General features: G+C 41.0%; 1 protein-coding gene across 1 annotated transcript in view; it reads left to right on the top strand.

The window, feature by feature from the left end:
* Window positions 1–6,262: 6,262 nt before the first annotated feature.
* The window catches only part of pak5 (p21 protein (Cdc42/Rac)-activated kinase 5), a 63,936-nt gene continuing 50,300 nt past the window's right edge, over window positions 6,263–19,898 (top strand). The window contains exon 1 of the mRNA XM_020091621.2: window positions 6,263–6,499. The gene's annotated coding sequence lies outside the window, so the exon portion shown is untranslated. The remainder of the gene's footprint in view (window positions 6,500–19,898) is intronic.

Genomic DNA, 19,898 nt, shown 5'->3' with positions numbered 1-19,898 from the left:
CAAACCCTTCTCAGCACTGGGTCACTCCTCGCTCCATCACTGCACCGTCACAAAGAGATGCCACGCCCTCACGTGTCACAACATATTTGAATGGTGAGTGATATCTTTGCTGTAAATTAGACACTCATGTTGTTTTTTGTTTGTTTTGTTTTGTTCATGTTTTCGTCATCGCATTTTCCTCCGGCTTTTCCACATTTCAATAGGTTGTGAAAGTTATAAAGGTTTTAAATCAGATAAAACTGAAGAGGACAAATTCTAGGCTTGAATTAAAGCCAATGTTATTCATATTTAACATGAATTCACTGCACAAACTGCTATATATACAATGGTGTCATTAAGTTATTGTCACAGTGCCAAATGATATTATCTCTATTCTGGTTTCTGGCTGGTCGAGAGCGAAGCCGTGAAGAAGAGGGTGTTGGTGGTGAGGATGACATTCTCTTTTTTTACCCCTAACTAGATCTGCTGACAGCACAATGACCTGTTCTTGCGTTAATGTGGTTCACTTCACTGTGGAGCGGTCATGAGACGGTGTAACACATATCTGTCTAAGCTTCACATAGTAACACAATTAACAGACAATGAAGTCAGGACTCACTGCTGTTTTTCTGTTTGTTCCAATGACTCCTGCTCATTGACACTGGTTAGTTCATCTACAGGTTAACTCACTGTCATGAGCTCAGTCAGTTATATTTTTCTGTTGTTGAAGTCTCTTTACTCGTCTAACATGTTAAAATACTGATTCAGATCATTTTGAGAAACAGGAGACATGTCAGGGTCAAATTATAAATCCCCTTGGCAACAGGCTCCATAACAAATAACACATATGTGAATTCACACAACTGCACTGGTTGTCCTCACAGTGTTATTAGATTAGCCATCACCTGAGCTGAAAAATTTCATAAATTGCAGAAGCGTCTCAAAATGCTGAGACTTAATCCTCAAAGAATTCAGCGCCTGACATTTATCCAGCTGGGTCTCTAAGTTTAAACTCCATCTGGAGACATAGAGGATGACGAACATCCCTCATGTAGAATATATTGAGAATATAATTTACTGTAACTCAATTTCCTGAAACTTGCTGTCAAAGCTGACCAGTCCTGAGATTAGTAGACGCTCAGGGTTACAGGTACTTTTTACCTCCAGTACAGCTTTGATTGACAGGATGTGATGGGTTAAAGTATCGGGTATTAAGGTATTTTTTGTTTTCAGTAAAAGTTAACGTTCATGCAAATAAGCCCAGCTACACGTACAACTTATTATTCACAAAACAGCCTGACACTTTGACAGTGTTTTAATAAAAGTTTTACAGTTGCCTGCTTTAAAGCCAAGTTAGAGTGTGGAATATTTCCCTTTTTGGTATTTTTGTATTCATAAACATACAAGATTATAGATATCTGACATTTTCAGTAGAGTCATGGTGGTGGGCACTGTAAAAAAACAGTTCTGTAAAAAGAGATAGGATATGTCAGAAGTAGATATAAAACCACAGGAATATTATTCTTCAGATCTTCCCCCAGTAAATAAATATGCTACACTAACAGGCTAAGACTATAATATAGCATATTATACCTGTATGCCTCTTACACACACAAGCACACACACACACACACACAAGCATTCACACACACACAATTTCTTAATGAGAACTCTCCTTGGTCTGACCTTAGGAGCCCAACTGTGGCCCTCAGTCTACCACACATTGAACAAATAGTGTGGCCACATTGGACAGTTTATGAAGTTGGAGCCTCTGTGTGTGTGTGTGTGTGTGTGTGTGTGTGTGTGTGTGTGTGTGTGTGTGTGTGTGTGTGTGTGTGTGTGTGGGTGTGGGTGTGTGGGTGTGTATTTTTGTTTGTTGATAAACTGTAAACTTGCACTGGCCTGTAAAGATAGATCAGCTACAAAACCCTTGGACATGTGTCTCAAGAACACAAGCAGTGTGAACCTGAAACATTGCTGGAGCTCAAACTCATTTGACTCAAATACTATGTTTCTACCTGCTGCTCTGATGTACTAGACTCTCCGTTGGAGACTTGCAGCTTCACCTTTAATGAGACAAGCATCAATACCTGCCTGTTGCGACAGAGCTAATCAACTGAATGTAATTCACAGATTTCTCATCTATGCAGAATCTGTGGGAAATCTTTTCACAGGCTTCTTGTGAGGATTGTGGGTAATTGTTTTGCTCTGGCTCCATATTTTCAGAAGAGATGTCTCGCCAAGATACAATCCACAACATTTGCTTCATGCTCATTCTCCTGGTTGGCCCATCATGCTATAACTGGTGACACTTGTTTCAACCATACGCTGTATCAACCCAACACGTCTCGGTGTGATAATGCCATAAAGAAAAGTTATGCACGTGCCACAAATATACCTCAATTTGAATTTGAAAGCAAGGAACCGGCTTCATCTGAGTGCGGGTTTACCATGTGGTCATGACATATGCTGTCAGCTGGGAGAGGGAGTCATGATGTCACTTGCAGGAGATCTCCTCTTGTAGTTTCAGCCAATGGGAGGGCTGTTGAAAAAAGAGAGACGACCGCGAGGAGCACTGCTGTTAGGCAGAAGAAAGCGTTCTGGCAGGAGCAGGGTTTTCCAAAGCAACGATGGTGGCATTAGCCTCTGATAAGCTCTGGGCCTGGTTCCAACACTCATAAGCTGCAACCTCCTTATCTCCCTTTCTTCACATTTCCCCTCTTCTACCACTTTTTCTTAAATGAAGTGAAAATTTCTGGGTGGTAGAAGTACAAAAGCTACACTCCTTCAGGGTAATCCCCAAATATAGGTGACATTTCTACATGTTTACCTGTTATGAAAGGAGGGGTTTTCTGTGAGATAGTGTTTTTAATAACCTGTGGCTGTTCGTTAGATCTCAGAGAGAAAAAAATAGCTCAAGATGCTTTTGAGCTTTCAAAGAGCGAGTAAACACACAAGTGAAAATCAAAGCATGTGTGTGTGTGTGTGTGTGTGTGTGTGTGTTAGACTGTGGTTGATGATTTCAAAGAAAATAATTTTGATGCTGTTGCCATGGGGACAGCAGCACATTTTAGCGTGTGTCTGTGTGTGTGTGTGTTAAAATCATCAGCGAATCTGCACCACTATGAGATCAATTTAATAATCACAAAGGATTACAGAGATTCTTTGGCTTGTGTTTCATCCTAACAACCAACAGCCTCTTAATACAACTGACTGGATGCACTGTAGTTACCTGTGTGCTCCCACAATCCACCACTAGATGGGGTCAAAATCCACGCATGTGGGTTGTAGGGATTTGGTCACTGGTTTATCCTTTATTCCAGGAAATAAGATTTCATGAGTCTGCAATTTATGCATGGACAACAGACATGATATCGGCATATAACATGACATGACTAAGCCACAAAGCAGCATAGGGATGTGATGCAATGTCAAGCTGTAGATTTGATGCTGTGAAAAATGTTTAGCTTTCTTAAAGTTGTGGATTCCAATAGCAAGTTTATGGAATATAAATCAACTCGTGTGCTATATTCCAAATAAGTTAACTTTATCTTATCAGGCATTTTATTTGGCATTGGTCTAATCTTTTTTTTCACTTTTTTTGTTCATGCACAGAATGATTTGTTTACATACATTCTATAAGTTACATTACTTTTACTTCCTTGAATAATAAATGTTGTTGTTGATTGTCATTCCTGTGACCTATGTGTTAATGCCCGCCTGCAAACCAAATTTCCTTTGGGATAATAATAAAGTCAAAGTTGAACCTAAAGCTCTCCGTAAGAAGAAATTACAAACTAAAACACCTTACAATAATGTGACTAATTGATTTTCAAGAGATATATTTGGGGTCAAGTTTCCCTCTGAGTGCTTATGAAAGTATTTCAAGAGCCAGTGTTTCCCACAAGATGTGTATTCATCTCTGAGAAAGGTTAGTGACAATAAAGTGTTTTGCACATTTAATTGTCTTGTCCTGTCCTGCACTCTATCTAGACACCATGTTAAACTCATGCAATATGATTGAACTCCTAAACTAAATCACCAGGCTCCCCCACCGTGAGAAGGATAGATGCGGCTGTCCATGCAGCCCATAATCAGAGTGTCTCAGCCTGGAATAGTCCTGAGCTGAAGGGGTGTTCCCACTGCTTATAGTCTGGGCTCACATTTCCCATGGAGATTTATGGTTGGTGGGGAGGCCGCATGGGAGAAGGAGGAGGTGAGTATGGTATCATCAAAAGAGGACAAATCACCAGAGCAAGGAGAAGATGTCATAGTGAAGAGGAGTGTGTCAATTTGCAAAATGTACGCCCACCTTTACAAGCATCTATGGTGGTTAGATATGGTACATAGCACATATTTAGAGCAGAAATGCCTGTCTGATTTATTCTGATGGGATGTGCATGAAAGTCCTCACCTGTAGGACCAGCTCGGAAATATAAGAATGGAATCTGTTTCCTTGCAGGTAAATCAACTTATCAGGCTGATGAGCCTGAGGGAAGATGGTAATAAAGTACAGGTGGTGGCTGCGCCCTCATTGATCTTTAACAATGACACAAATAACTAGACCTTTGCATAGTAATGTCTTACTCACAACCTCCTCTTCAATTTTCTCCCTCAGTTAACCAAACAGACACAAGGACTGTCCTAGAACAGTGGGAGAAACAGTCTCGTGTCCTTGTACATCCACTCGCTGTAGTTGGGTGAAGAGTCCTCCGCAACAAATGGCACATCAGAAACAGCGATGGACACTGAGGGCTGTGACACTGTCGGAGCTGGCAGAGGCTGACCCACTGTGTGTGTGTGTATCCCTAATGCTCTGGGTCATAGCCATGAGCCTGGCCTCTCTTAAAAAAACACTTGCATATACAGTATACCCGAGCAGCAGAGAAATGTCAACTTAATACAATAATGCACTTCAGAAAAGGTCTGGCTCAGTTATTGTCTGAAGCAACAGCTCACTGAAGAAGTAAACCTCAGGGGAGAAAAAAAGAAAACTTACTTATTTGAATATCGATATGCTTTACTGACAAATCTCAACGCCTTGTTATGAAGAGTTTTACAACATTTTAATCTCTGGTTAAGAAATTCCCACATGAATGCATGTTTTTTACTGTGTGAGTGTGAAATCAAATCACCACAAATCAGATATGCAACCAGATACTATTCCAGCAAATAAACCTTCCCCCAATAAACACTCACTTGTTGTACAATGACAGGGGGTTAACTGGGGATCATTTTTGCCATGGGGCCTGTGAGCAGGTCACTCCAGCCATGTATTGGCTACATATATGAAAATATTAACTAAAATCATGATGTTGCCTTTAAAGTATCTGCCCCCATAGTCTTACATTAAGACAGAATATAAGTCTATATAGTCTTAATCTTCATGTTAGCTTAATCTTGAAGTTAATGATTCATTGCCTATAGTATATAGCTTGTGCTCTTTATTTAAGGTTTAGCCTGCTTGTACTATTGTCATCTACTTTTAGCTAACCTTTTCAACATTTATCCACATCCTTTATATCAATCATAAGTAAAACAATCAATGAATTAATGTCAGCCATTTCTCCTTCCATTGTTTACTCTTCTCTGCTCACTAGCTGTTATTGAAATGAGTGAAACCTCCACAGAGGGAGGAGGTGGGCGCTCAGTGACCTCCTCTCTGCAGGTGGAGGTGTGGATCTACAGCGATGAAGCTGGAAGTTGTACAGGTGCTCCACATATCCAGCAAGGTCTAACTATTTTAAATATTTACCTGTAACTTTTAGCTCACTGCTTTAGAGATGTATGTTGCCTATTTATTTAAAAAATAAATTACTTTTAACAATTTCAACCATTTTTAGTTTCAATTTAACTTTACCTTTCTCTGCTCACTAGCTAGCTAACAAGTAAGCATAACAACACCTGTGCTTGGGTGCTGCTGAGTATATTTATTTAATGCAACTAGTTAGCTAGTAACTAGTTACATTAACTAGTAACATAAGTAGTTAGTTATATAATTAGTTAAAATTTCAACCATTTTTAGTTTTAATTCAATTGTTAACCCTCCTCTGCTCACAAGCTAGCTAACATGTTAGCGTAACAACACCTGTGTTTGGGTGCGGATCACTCCACATGTATATTTGCTTAATGAAACTAGTGTGTGTTATTGAGATGAGTGAAGCGAGGGAGGAGGTGGGAGCAGCTCAGTGACCTCCTCTCTGCAGGTGGAGGTGTGGATCACGTAGCCGGAGGTTCGCCCCTGCTCCACACAGGTGCTCCACACATCCGCCGCGCTCTCCGCCCTCTCCTCCGCCGAACGGCCGCGCTCATTCGCTGTCTCCCCCTCCAACAGCCCGGATGTAGCGCGCAGACAGGACCGCACAGTGCTCCACTCAGCGAGGATAACATGGCGCTGGCAGACACATAACGGTGCCCAGCATAATAACACTCTTGCACGGGAACAGACCAAAATAAGCGACGGGACATGTGAGCTCCTCGACGAACCCCCCCCGCCCGCCGCCGCCGCCAACGAGAGCAGGTAGGTGCTGGAGCGTTTTATTTGGTGCGTGCGCTTTGACGCCGTGGTTTAGATGAAATGATTAAAAAAAAGAAAGAAATGTGGCTGCTGCCGCTGCTGCTGCTTCTTGCAGGGGGCAAAAGAGCCGCTGTGCATGGAGAAGGCGAAATGCTCGTGTGAGGGTTTAGTCTGTGTCTGTGTGGGAAACAGCAGCGTCATCCAGGGCAGGTTTGCGGTGCATCCGTGCAGAAACGAACCATCCTTTTCTTGCAGTGCATGTGTTGTCATGGCTGTCAGGCTCTCCGTGCGCCGACCGCTGTCCTTGGTATTGAACTGGGTGGGCACATCACACCTATATGCATGCTGCTGGTACATAGTAGAGGCCTGTTTGTGCCCTGCTTCCCCCCCAATGCTGCCACAAGCGAGGAGGGTTTGCTGTAGCCGATGGCTGGAGGGAAATCACTGTAATGCACCCACAGCCCCATAATGTATAGAGCGGTCTCACAGTGCGTGGATGGTTGCTCAGAGGTGAGTGGAAGCTGTCATGTTGCTCCATCTCTTTATTTTGTCCCTTTGTGGCACCACTCTCTGTGATGATGACAGTGCAAGGCATTGTGTTTGCACTGCCTGTGTGTGAGTGTGTTCAGTGTGTGTGCTCGGCTAATGTAGGCCAGGTAAGTGCAGGAACAGATGGCTTGTTTTCAAGTTCAATGTGGCTTCTGGATTAGAATGTGTAGACGAAAATTAAAAGTGGTGGCTCGCCCTCTGAGCCCGGGGTTCCCCTCCTAATCTCCTAATCGTCCTTACAGCAACTATGGCTCTATTAATAGGGGTAATAATTACATGTAGCACAAAACCTCTAAAGCTGTCAGGAGGGCCATATTTGTCAAGAACATGGGACATGGACCAGACTACTCACTGGTGTTAGGCGTACAGGTGATAGTGGATTCAGTCTGCAGTACTATTATTATGTTTAGAAGTAATGTGGATATAAAGGAGATAAACGACCTTCAGTTGACAGATATCCCAATGCAAATAACTAGTGATGAAACAATAAGTCCATTAATGAATTCATTGATCTGCAGAAAATTAAGCAGGAGTTATTCAGATAACCAATTAAAGATTTGCTGTGTATCAATTTTTCATTAAAATGTCCAGACCTGTGTATACTGTTGACTTGTGTACTTACAGTATCCCATATTTTTCCAACAATATTTAAACCCAGAGAAATTTAATCGAAGGTAACGCGATGTTTCATTTTGGCGGTCTTTTAATTGCACCATATCCGCTTTACTACTTCATCAAACTAGATCTTTTGTTATTGTTCTGATTGAGATTATTTGACAAATATTGGCTGCTTGCCTTTGATAGTAACTCAGTGGCGCCCCCCTTCAGAGGGTGAAAAAAGTGCATGCCCCCAAACCCACAATGTTTTTTTAGTAAGATAAAGGTCAGCACCAGCACATTAGCACTCTCTTGTTTGTTCATTTTCATAGTTTAACTCCATATTTTCCCCCTGGTCATCCACGCTCCCCCTTCAGTCACTCTGTGCCCCCCCAGATGGGGACTAACCTCCCAGTTTAAGAACCACTGTCTGAATATATTTGGGTTTTGGACTGTTAGTTGTTGAATACAACATTTTAGGAGATCGTCATGTGATTAAGAGAGTGATGATGGGCATTTAGCTTCTTTTTATTTTTACACATTTTATGGACAAACCCTTCATTCATTATGAGGTGGATGATGATTTCTGGGGGATGTTTTTCAACACTTTTATTCTCTGTCAAATCAATTAAAGTAGCATTTATTTTGGTCTTTATGGCTGGACATGCCAAAACCTATGTGGTATTTTATCTGCAGATGAATGGATTATGAAAATAATCATTATATGCAGCCCCACAAAGAACTAAACATGGTGATGATTTGGTATCTTCATAGAAACAGTTAACACACAATAAATTTGCGGCATAAAACCTCAAATACTATTATATTCTATTCTGCAAAAACTATGATGGCTGAACTGGCCTCAAGAGTTACGACCTCACAGCAGAGAGAGAGAGTGAGAGACTGATAAAAAAATGAATGGTATAAAAATAGCCCATGAGGATGATGCCATGACTTTCAGATGAGTGAGTCTTAATTCTCATATTGCATATAAAGCAGCTCTGTGTTTACCCAACCTGCCTTGTAACCTTGCCTTGTAGTTTTTACCTCCACCAAGGAGGTTATATTCTCATCAGCATTTGCTTATTTGATAGTTAGTGGCATTACACAAAAACTACTGGACTGATCACAACTAAACTGGGTAGAATGATGCGGAATGGGTCAGGGATTTTGTTGTGGATCTAGCAATTCCTTTCTTTGTCTTTACCATTGCAAGATTAGCATTTTGATGTTTTCAACAATTCCCAGAGAAATAATTAATGAATCCTAATGATAAAAGAAGTCAGGCACATTAGGGGGCTGATACCTATAAGTGTGCAGTTTGATTGTATTTGAGGGGACTGTTGGGCCTTGCCAGAGTTATGCGCTCTTATAAGAGCTATTCTAGTTACAATTGTGTCCATGAAACCGTAGCTGAGTTAACCTCGATGATATCATTATTTTTTCCTCAAACTTGACACAGCTCCTCTAGAAGCAAAGTAGCCATTAACTGTTTTCACAAGATGATGAGTGGTCTCTGTACCTACTACACTCATCTTCATGTATCTGATTCGCAGAGTACCTCTGTAGTATTAAAGTCATTTGCCATATCTGCATCCTCTTGTCCGGATCACACATCAATGTGAGGTCAAAGGTTGGAGATGTTTTCAGAGATTCTTAAGGGATGCAAGTTCTTTTAAATTTGGAAGAAAGTTAAAAGCAGCTGAGTCAATGTTGGGTCCGTGTACGCTTGTGTGCACACTCTGTAATGTATTCAGTGCCAGCAATGAGCACAACAGCTTTACATAATGATCAAAGCTTGAGGGATGCTGGAGCATGGCTTCAGCCCGCAGTAATAATAATAATAACCTTTGAAGTTATCACAATCCCACAACCTCATTCCCTTCATATTCTGCCTCTCTCTCTGTGTTTCTGTGTCTCTCTCACACACATACACCTACACACCCATGCACAGACCCACTCGAAGGTCCTCTTCTGTTTAATGTTTCTGGATATGGGCTGAGCACTTAAAAGGAGGATAGCGATAATGAACACATGACTGCTGACTATTTTGGTCCTGATGGCTCTGCACTGCTCTGGGTTTACGAGGAGGCAGCCAGAGTTGCTCACACAAAATCACAAATTACGTAAGAGTCAGCGGGAGTCATACGTTGAGTAATTTTGCCAGAAGAAGAAAATCGAGCTCAGCGCTGCCATCCACGCCTCTGTCGGTGCTACTTCCTCAACCTTCAAGACTGACCTCGTGCTACTCGCCAATCTCTCTCTCTCACAGTATTTGAAATGCATGGGCAGGAATGTGTTATCGGTAATTAAAGTGTCTGAATCAATTATACAAGTATATTTATGTAGGAGCCTCTCGAAAGACTCATTGGTCAACCAAGTGTACAGTGGCAGACTTGCCCTGGTCGATCTTGCTAATCAGAACGCAGAGTTAGGGAGCATGAAAACTAGGTTTAGAGAAGAGGAGAGGAGAGGACAGGAGAAAAGGAGACGAAACAATAGTAGAGGAGAGTAGACAAGAGGAAGAGCAGGACACAGGGTCATAGGCAATGGGATGCAGTTGAAAGGTGATGTTGGTTTTACAGGAGGTGTGGATGGAACAAAATAACAGGTAAGAAGGGGCAGAATTCAAGTATCAGAGACACAGGAACGAACAGAAAGAGTTAATGGAAGGGTCTGTGTGTTGGGGGTCTCGCTTTCTCTCAGTCTGTCACTTCTGTTCCCTCAGCTGCAGCTGAGCAGTCTATCTGAATGCCACTGTCATCTTCAGATGTCAGCACTTTTGTCCCAGATTATTGCATTTTGCTGTTTTTGACCTGGGATTAAAAAAAGCTTCCCTTGTGTTTTCTGCATGACTTGGCATGTCAGTGTCAAAGTGGTCTGTGTGTGTTTCTGTGTGAGAAACAGGAACATAGACAGAGTGTAAAGAGACATTAAGACAAAGGAGTGGAACAGAAGCAATATAGGAATAAACTGTGTGAGTTTAAGACTAGTGTCTTTCTAGGCTGTAAAATGGATAATTAATGGATTGCTGTCATTTCGTCCATCATACACATACAATAGATACACAAATGTATCTATCATCTATCTATCTTGTTAAACTGGGATGCACAACGCCTGGTGTCATCTGACATGCAGCAGCCAAGTCAAAAAGCAGTTTGACCCTAAATGTTGTGCCAAATATTGGCCATATTACAGCTGTGTCATGGCTAACAAACACACACACACACACACACACACACACACACACACACACACACACACACACACACACACACACAAACAGAAAGCGTTAACCTAGATACTTCGCAGAATCAGAATTAGTAGAAGAGACACAGTCCACTGCTGTAGCTGACAGACTCTTCAGTTTTCTCAGTCTAGCTTGTGTGTGTCTGCATTTAGTGAGGCTGCTGTACTACTTTACCAATTCCCCTCTTGTGTGTGTGTGTGTGTGTGTGTGTGTGTGTGTGTGTGTGTGTCATTGGTCAAAGGGCTAAGGCATCAGAGGGCACTCATGAAGAGGCCCAGTGAAGCTTGAATATCTAGTGTTGCCCTCAAGCTACCAAGTGCTGCATCTGCCTTTACTGCTGCCCAACACAGCACTGGCCCTTATAGCCCTTTCACCCACCCTCCAGGCTAAGGGTGTTAACGCCATTTCTGTGTGTGTGCATGTGTGTGTGTGTGTGCATGGTGGGTGGTAAATGTGTGTGTTAACACGCCTCAGCCTCCGTGCATGTTGGCAAGAAGGAGCTTTTTGCTGTATGGTTCTTTCTACAACAGGTGTGCAGCAAAGGCCAAATCTGTTGCAAACTTGTGTGAGTATGACCGTTACTTTGTCTGTGTTCGTGTATGTACTATAGTAAACTGCTGTAGTAACCAGTTGGAGCTTAATTCCTGTTTAATCACTATTAAAGCGATACCTGTCTAGAATGGTCAGCCACAGAAAGCCAATTGCTGTGTCTGCTCCCTTCCCCCAAAGAGTTTAACAGCGAGTGTAGTAAAAGATCTGCCTTTTGTTCAATCTGTAACATACATAAAAAGATAAAGCTAAATTTAATATAGACGGCACAGACAGCTCTGTTTATTAAAGCTGTGTATGTACTAAGTTTCTCCCCTCAGACAAACTGGCAGCAATAAATATAATATCTCAACTCTTGAGAGCAGTTTTTATCTTACAAAAGGAATTATATTTCAAAATGCTACAGACAACAGAGCCAGCAATAAATTATCAAAAGGCCTGAGATAAGACTGTTCCCCAGGATGAGCGACAACAGTGTCCCGACGAGTGATCTCTGGAGCCACACTGCAGACTGACCAAATATTTGAAATCTAAATGATTATTTTCCCGTCTGAAAACATCAAACCTTAATAAAAGTGTGGACCGGGTTTTCTTCATGCTTTACCTCATGTATGTGCTTTGTCCTTGTGGTCCACTGTCCACTTCATGGCCATTTGTGGCAAAATCCCTTTTTATATTTCTAAAATATCATCATATTAATTGAAGTTAGTTTTGATGATATAATTAAAATGAGGATTAATGTAAAATACATTTTGAACACAATAATACTGTACTCACTCGTATGCTTTGGAGGCTTCAATCGGAACGCTGCTCATTCACTTTGAATGGGGTGACGTCATGCTTTGTTAAAGTGCATTGTTGTTTAGTGGCATACAGCAGAAGTTATGCATCAGCGGAGGCACCAGCTAATCGAATCACATCAATGCGAAAGAGGAGACAGAGGCAGCTGGTGTGTGCTCATATGGTTGTGGATTTTAGCATTGCATTGATAGCTAGCATGGCACATTAGCACAAAAGTCTTCAAATTTTCTTTACTTTAGCACCAACCATTGGACACGGACATGGTCAAGCGTTAATGCAATGCATACAACTGAGTCCAGTGCAACCCTCAGTCTTGGAACAACCTTGTTCATCTCCCTCATCTTCTGCTTAATTTTTACTTTATCGACTCTTGCTTTGGTTGAACTGAAATGCACTTCTCCCGGCAGTGTTTGCCTGTTAAAAAAAGAAAAGTTGAACAGCAAGCCATCATAAACACAACTCATAACCTGCAGCAGCAGAAGTTGGTCTTGAGCACAGCTAAACACTGTTGAGATCCTCTATAATTACTTCATTCTTTTGTTACTCCTGGCAGTCTTCTGTACCTATCTTGAAAGCTGCAGGCTTCCAGATGGGCCCCAGACTTTTACAAAGCCTGTAGATAAAACTGCTGCACCTCATCTCCAATGAAGTGTAAAAAAAAAGACATTGTATTTGCTCATTTCTACGCTGACTGTTTTGAAATGAGTTTTGAGATAAGTGAAACAGCAGCTTGTATTTATTGCTTTGGCTTTGTTAACAGGGTTATTGTTCTGCAGTGATCAGTACAGTGTTTTTATGATGTTTTAATTTGGTTGATGTATTTGAACAGTGCACTGGTGAATGGACCAAGGCTCACATTGAGTAAATCACTTTATAGGGCTCATAAAACATTTTAATTGTTGCATGTATTCATAATTGTAGCAGGTTTCGGTACATGAATGCAGCAGTAAATTATGTCTGAATTGTTTAAATGCTCCTCTGGGTGTATTCTCCTCTTATAAATGGAAAAAGCTGTATTGTAGAGGCATGACAAGTATCCAGGAGTGACTTGGACTGTTTTGTGCAAGTGAACAAACTCTCATCTGATTTCATCCTACACAGTGGTCGCTGAGGACGTAGGAGGGAAGGGACATAAGAAGCAAGTAGGAAACAATCAGGTATTCTGTAGGGATCCTTGAAGTCGCTCAACACTTTACATCATATTGCCAGCCACCATGGTCCGACAGTTGCCAGCAAGCTTGTTCTGTGATTTGAGATCAGTCAGGTGGAATTTCATCAAAGCAGACTTGAATAAGGACATTCATTATGGCTCAGCTTGATTCATTACCATCCCCCAGCTCCCTCACCCACATGGGGATGCTTCAAAGGGAAGTGAGAGGTTGAAGATGCAGGCTGCGATCTCACTGTAGCTCACATTATAGCAGCCTCTTCACCAACTACACAGTTCCATCCATGTGAGAGGTGATCATGAGATGATGTGGCCCAAACCTGACCGCTGTGTACCTGAGCCAACTCAATCTGACCCTTGAACTGTGATCATTCACTAAGCCCCAACTCCTTCGGTTGCTATGCCTGTAAAGCGTAACATCTTTAGTTAGAACATTAGCGCACACCATAAGAATGACAATAGTGGCAGATTTACATCTCCACTTCCTCCCACACTTCAAAATATCTGGATACATTGCCATCTTGCGCATTTGGAGTTGGAGTCCATGCAGTAGTGATTGCGGATTGATTGTATTGTAACAGTGGCTGTCAACCATGATGTTTTAACCCATTTTTAGGGCAGCAAATAATTAATTAAAACCAAAGCTATGAGAAACATCTACAAAGGAGGATACAGGATTAATCACCAATGTACTGCAGCCAGCCACCAGGGGGGCGATCGAGACTCTTTTCCACAGTCTGTGATGGATACATGCATGACATGCTAAAAAATAGAAAAGCCAAAGCAAGCTATGTGAAAAAATATGGAAACACATGGAAGCATGGTTCTCATTTTGCTGTGTAGAAGTGGTTAGCGCCAGTATTCTATATTAGGAGTAACCGACTTCTGGTGAATGCAAAGATATTTAAAATAACAAGTTAAGCTTTGGATGCTATAGAATAAACGTCTTCAAATACAATAATTAGCAGGTCAAAGACATAAATGTTAGCCTAGACTCTAACAGCTTCCAGGACTGGCTCCCACACTGTGGGTATACGAGTTGTGATTGGGGCTTTTTGAATGTAACCCCACAAGCTACTGTAGTTAGTTAATGACATGCCTCCGCCACCTACCACAGTCCTAAATATACGGCTTCTGCATGTGGAGAGATATGAAACTCCACAGACCTGCTGTCCCTAGTTAGTGTTTCTAAACCATGATTGTCCAACTGTTCTGTTCAGGAGGGATTTAGCAAAAGGTCAAGCAGACTAAATCTCACAAATGTTAAGTTCTGATTTAAGCCATTAAGCTTAAACTGCAGAGGGAACTGTGCTCTTCTTCACTCAATGAGTGAGATCCATTCAGTCAGCATTACAGGAGGACAAATAGTGTCCTGTCGTGAAGCTAATTATACAGAATAGATGACTGTCTGATTGGATGCAGTCAGTCGACAATGATTTGTATGAGTCAAGACTAATCTATAACAGAAGTAGTTTTGCGATCAAGATGCTGTGTCACTGTAAACACAAGCAGACATGTGTTGCTGGACAGTATTATTACTGCTGTTGAGGGTGGAGGTTGTTGTAGCTTGTGGTGATCTACTGCAGAGCTCCAGTCCTCTCTTTCCTTGCTCCTCTTTTGACGATGAAGAGTGTTGTTTCTCATCCCCCATCAGTCAAAACCAGCGATACGGCCTAAATTTAGCACTGCTTGGAAACTTGACCATCACACAGATTAGTGTCCGTGATGTGATGTCTTAAGATGGACTTCAGCCGGGAACCCAACACAACTTGGGGCATAAAAAAAAGGTCCCTCATTATCCTCTCATGTCATCTGTGTGTGTGTATGTGTCAATGTGTATACTTCAGTTTTAGTCTTGAGTCCTGCATGAACGAACACTCAGACGTGTGAAAGCACATACGCACCCAGACTCATACATAGTGTATGTGTGCGTAACTGAATGTATATGCACTCACATGAGTACTCACATAGCCCTAACCAGCCTAACACACACACACACACACACATACACACACACACACACACACATCAGGGCGGGCGGCTAATGACGTAGTGTAAAACAGAGCACACAGATGCACTGGCTGAATAGATTAAAGCATTCATCCAGTGACACAGCTGTGCTCTCTTTGATGCCCGGGCATGAAAATGCAGGAAATTTTGACAAAAGAGGGATGCAGAGATGTAGCTGATTAAAAAAAAAAGAAAGAGAAAGAGTGAGATCCTCTCTGACGTGTACGGCGTGTTAATGGTGTCTAACTTGTCAGAGCAGCAGCTGCAGGCCAGTGCTCGTGTGCTTGTGCCTATTAGATTGATTGATATACTTCTCTATTTGTTGAGTACTTGTAAAAAAGCAACGTAAAATCTTTAACGACTTACTATTATGTAATTTACGGAACCCCTGAAGGGTCACAGAGATAATTATTTTGAAGAATTCTTTTGCGTTCACTCTGAATATGTTTTGCATTATCTCTCAATAGTTTCCCATTCTAATCATGCAACACTATCTTTTCGTAGTAGTTGCACGAGTGTGCAGTCATATGTATCTGTGCAGTAACTGGTTCTGAATGAATCTGACAGCATCCTGCAGATCACGTACTGTATTCTTTTCTGCAGAGACCACTTGATCTAAGAGTTTGCTTTCACTTATTATAAAATTAGCAGTCTGACTATGTCAGCATACTTCATGCCCCGTAAAAAGTAACATTCAATAAGCTGATCAGTACTGCAGGGTTGTGGTGGGAGAAAATGAGCTGTAATGGTTCACATATTAGAGTGTGGTGGCCGGGCTGCACCGGTCAGAAGGCAATGAAATGATATTGTTTGGGTCAGGTCGGTTACGTTGGCTGGAATGATTTTTTTTTTTTACAGTTCACGACATGTCAGAAATTGAGCAATAAACATGTGTGTCAAGGAAAGAGTAACACTAACTCAGTGCAGCTTAATTAACTGCATTATAGGCTCAGGTCAGGTTAGAACACAAAAACAGAATGCCTGTTGGGTTCAGGTGGGGCCAGGTTAGTTTTCTCTCAAAGTTGGACGGGTACAGACAGGAAAAAAAGCTTGAGCTGCTACAAATAGGATTTGAAGGAGTAGAAGAAGAAAAGTATTGCGAGGTAACACAAAACGATTGCTTTGTAAAGTAATGTGTATTGTGAGAGAAAGCAAAAGTAACAAAAACTTCAGTGGTGAACCTCCTCCACCAGCTCCTCCTACCGGCGAAAAAATTATTATCTGTCTGTGGTGAAGTAGATCGCAGTGTGGCTTCACCTGGAGATCAACTTTGGTGAACTTTGAACTTTGTATCACACTCACATACTGTATGTGTGACAGTGTCCTAATCCTCAAAAAAAGTCTTGCTGTGACCCATCGGAGGTGCCGTATTAATTAGGGGCCAACTCTGCTGGAGCTCATATTCTCCTGCTTTTAAACTGAGTTTCTAATTCATAGCTGAGTTAAAGCTATCTATTAGTATAAATATGCAGCATATAGGCTTAGCGTGTTGTTTAGCGTGTTCCTGCTTGCTGGGCTGCTGTTTTAAAAAAAAAATGTTATATGAGGGTTCTGGTTGTGCAGCGTTCACAGCACTGCCAGTGTAGCTCTAATTAAAGCAGGGACGAGTTTCTTTTAAAACCCTTGTGTGTTTAAGACAAAAAAAACATTCCTAAGTCTACCGTGATATGCAGGAAGAAGAAGAGGAAGAGGAAGTTGCATGCTGCTGAAATATAAATGGGCGATACATCTTTTTTGTTGTTGTTAGTTTAACAAATAAAATGGTAGATCCCTGTAATGGCAACAGTTCAGCCAAGATTTCAAATAGTTTTGCAAAGTCATTCTGAATTTATTTAGGTATATAATGCATTTGTTTTGTCACATGCATTACATTACTAATGTAGCCGCTAGCATTGCAGCGTTGCATGCATTGACATTATCTGCTTAGGAATAGAATAACCTCCTTCACCCAAAAATTCCTACAAAAGAAACTGCGTCCTTTGCCTCTCTCAGCTCTGTAAGCAGCTATGCTGTCTCTTTTGTAATGCTCCAGGAAAAAGGCAGTTTTCCTGATTGTGCAGTTATGCAGCATGCTGCGATGCATTATGAATTATTTGGCTTTGTTTTTTTCCTGTCATTCTATTATCCTTCCAGCTAAGCCTCTTCATTTCCTCAGACGGCCGTGCCACTGTGCATTTCCCTCTCTGTTTATCCATCTGCAGAAATGGACCATGCACGAGTGTGTGTGTGTGTGTGTGTGTGTGTGTGTGTGTGTGTGTGTGTGTGTGTGTGTGTGTGTGTGTGTGTGTGTGTGTGTGTGTGTGTGTGTGTGTGTGTGAGTAATAGGAAACGTTGTGTTTAAGAGTGATGATTGCTCTGGCCCTCGTGGTTTACAAGCAGACAAGGTAATGGCTGCTACTTTCTCAGCTTGCTCCAGTCAATCCCGCTGAAGTGAGTAAGTGTGTGTGTGTGTGTGCGCGTAGGAAATGGAGCTAAGAGCTGTCATGGTTTACAAGTAGCTCAGGTTATTGGGGGCATCTTCAGAAGCAACATTTTAATGTTTATTTTAAAACGTCTTTTTTTTGACAAAACAATCTCATCACAATGCTGCTCTGGAGCTTTCCACACATATGAATTTTATGGTGATGAAGGTGGCAGCTTCATCAAAATTCATGTTAATTTTATTAAACAATGGGTCCTTGATTTTAGACAAAGATGCCTCTCATTTCTTGGGAGTAACCATAGATTTTTCTAAATGAAATGTCAAAAGTCAACATCTGCTGACTTTTGAATGTTTCTGTTACTGCAGAGTGGAGCCTCACATGTCCTCCCTGGTCTTGGGGGTAATGCTGGGTTGCTGGTGTAGGCACTAAGCTAGATGAACATGCCAACAATTGCAGCTTCTGTTAAAGCAGCGTCACACACAGTTAGATCATTTCCCTTCATTTCTTGTGTTTTTTTTATCAATTTGTTATTCTCCAAGATCTTTAAATGCAGCAATGCTCCTCAGGTGCATGCACATGTGGATAAATGTGATGCTCTACTGGCCTGCAGTATCTCTAGTAGAGCCTGATAATATTATACTATTATATATATGGATATTTTATCCACCAATATGAGCCTTTTACAGACATATTGGTATTTATGTTTTATCGATATGCACTGATGTAAAAAGTTTTACTTTACAGAATTAACAATGCAGAAAGATTGCATTTATGTTTAAAAATGTAAATTGTAATTGTTATTTTTTTTTAATTTAATGTAATGTCTATGGTTTCTTCATCATCTTCATCATACGTCTTAAGCTGCAGTAATGCTTATCATAATGTTATTAATGGATTGCACAGCCACTGTTAACACAAAGCCTCTCCATTTTAGACTTGATTTTGAGGCGTGGTGACGCATGGCATTCTTCTACCAATCGATAGGTTTCACCACAGAGAAAATTAACACAATGCTGGAAAAAGGCAAAGAAGAAGATGACATGGCATTAATGAGGCAGTATAATTATATCTGTAGAGACAGACCTGTTCACAGACTCGGTCAGTCCATGTTGCACTAGATGCAAGAACAGAAACAGCGGGCATAAACTAGGCTTAAGTAATCATTGCCAATTTTTTAAATTATATTTATTGGCTGATATATGGGTATCTGATATTGTATATCAGCATCCAACCCCGAAAAAATCCATATTAATAAGAAAGTTATCTCTATGATTTTAGAGATCTTCTTTTTAAAGTGGAATTAGTTAAACAGGAGCAAATTCAATTAATTCTGGCAGCTTTTGATGGTTTGATATTGATTATAAAAATAAGTAGATTGTTGCCAGGGATTTTTTCTAAAAGACTGTCCTTGAAAAAACAGACCATGAAGGCTGCTACATCTCATCTTGCTCATGCCAATCACTGTCAAAGCATCTGTGTGAAATGTGTGTGTGGATGTGCCACCATTTATTTATAGTCTTTTACATATTGAAACATGTGATGAACAATATATTAATCTGTCTTCTACAAGCACATTTCTTTGTATTAAAATTTGTTAGTTGGATGTTATAGAAAGACTCCACAGCAGAACTTTTTCATTAAGCTTTAAATACCATGATTGATTTGAACAGATATGGTATGAAAGAGTTAGTGAATGAAAATGAAAGACAGAGAGAAAAGGAATGAAGAAAAAAGATAGGGGAGGAAATACAAGTTTAATTTAACTGTGTCATGTCTGAGAGTAAGCGCACACCCGGTCTCATTTTGTATTGGGTGCACATCTGATTGTAACGGGCTCTGACAGTATTATCTTCTATTACTCCGTCTTCGTGGAGATGATGGCCGGGGTAATAAAAGAAAAATATAGTCAAAGCCATGAGGGAAATACAGAAAAAGCTTTTACTCCTTTTACACCACCTTACCATTAAGAGGAGACATCTTTTCTTCAAATTCTGGTCAAAATTACTGCATTAGACCATTTGAAATGTCTGTTCCTGTTCAACATCATTTTGCATT

Source organism: Paralichthys olivaceus, chromosome 19, assembly GCF_024713975.1.
Source record: "Paralichthys olivaceus isolate ysfri-2021 chromosome 19, ASM2471397v2, whole genome shotgun sequence".
In the NCBI taxonomy this organism is placed as follows: domain Eukaryota; kingdom Metazoa; phylum Chordata; class Actinopteri; order Pleuronectiformes; family Paralichthyidae; genus Paralichthys; species Paralichthys olivaceus.
Note: the sequence above shows the minus strand (reverse complement) of the source record. Positions and strands in the feature narration are given on the sequence as shown.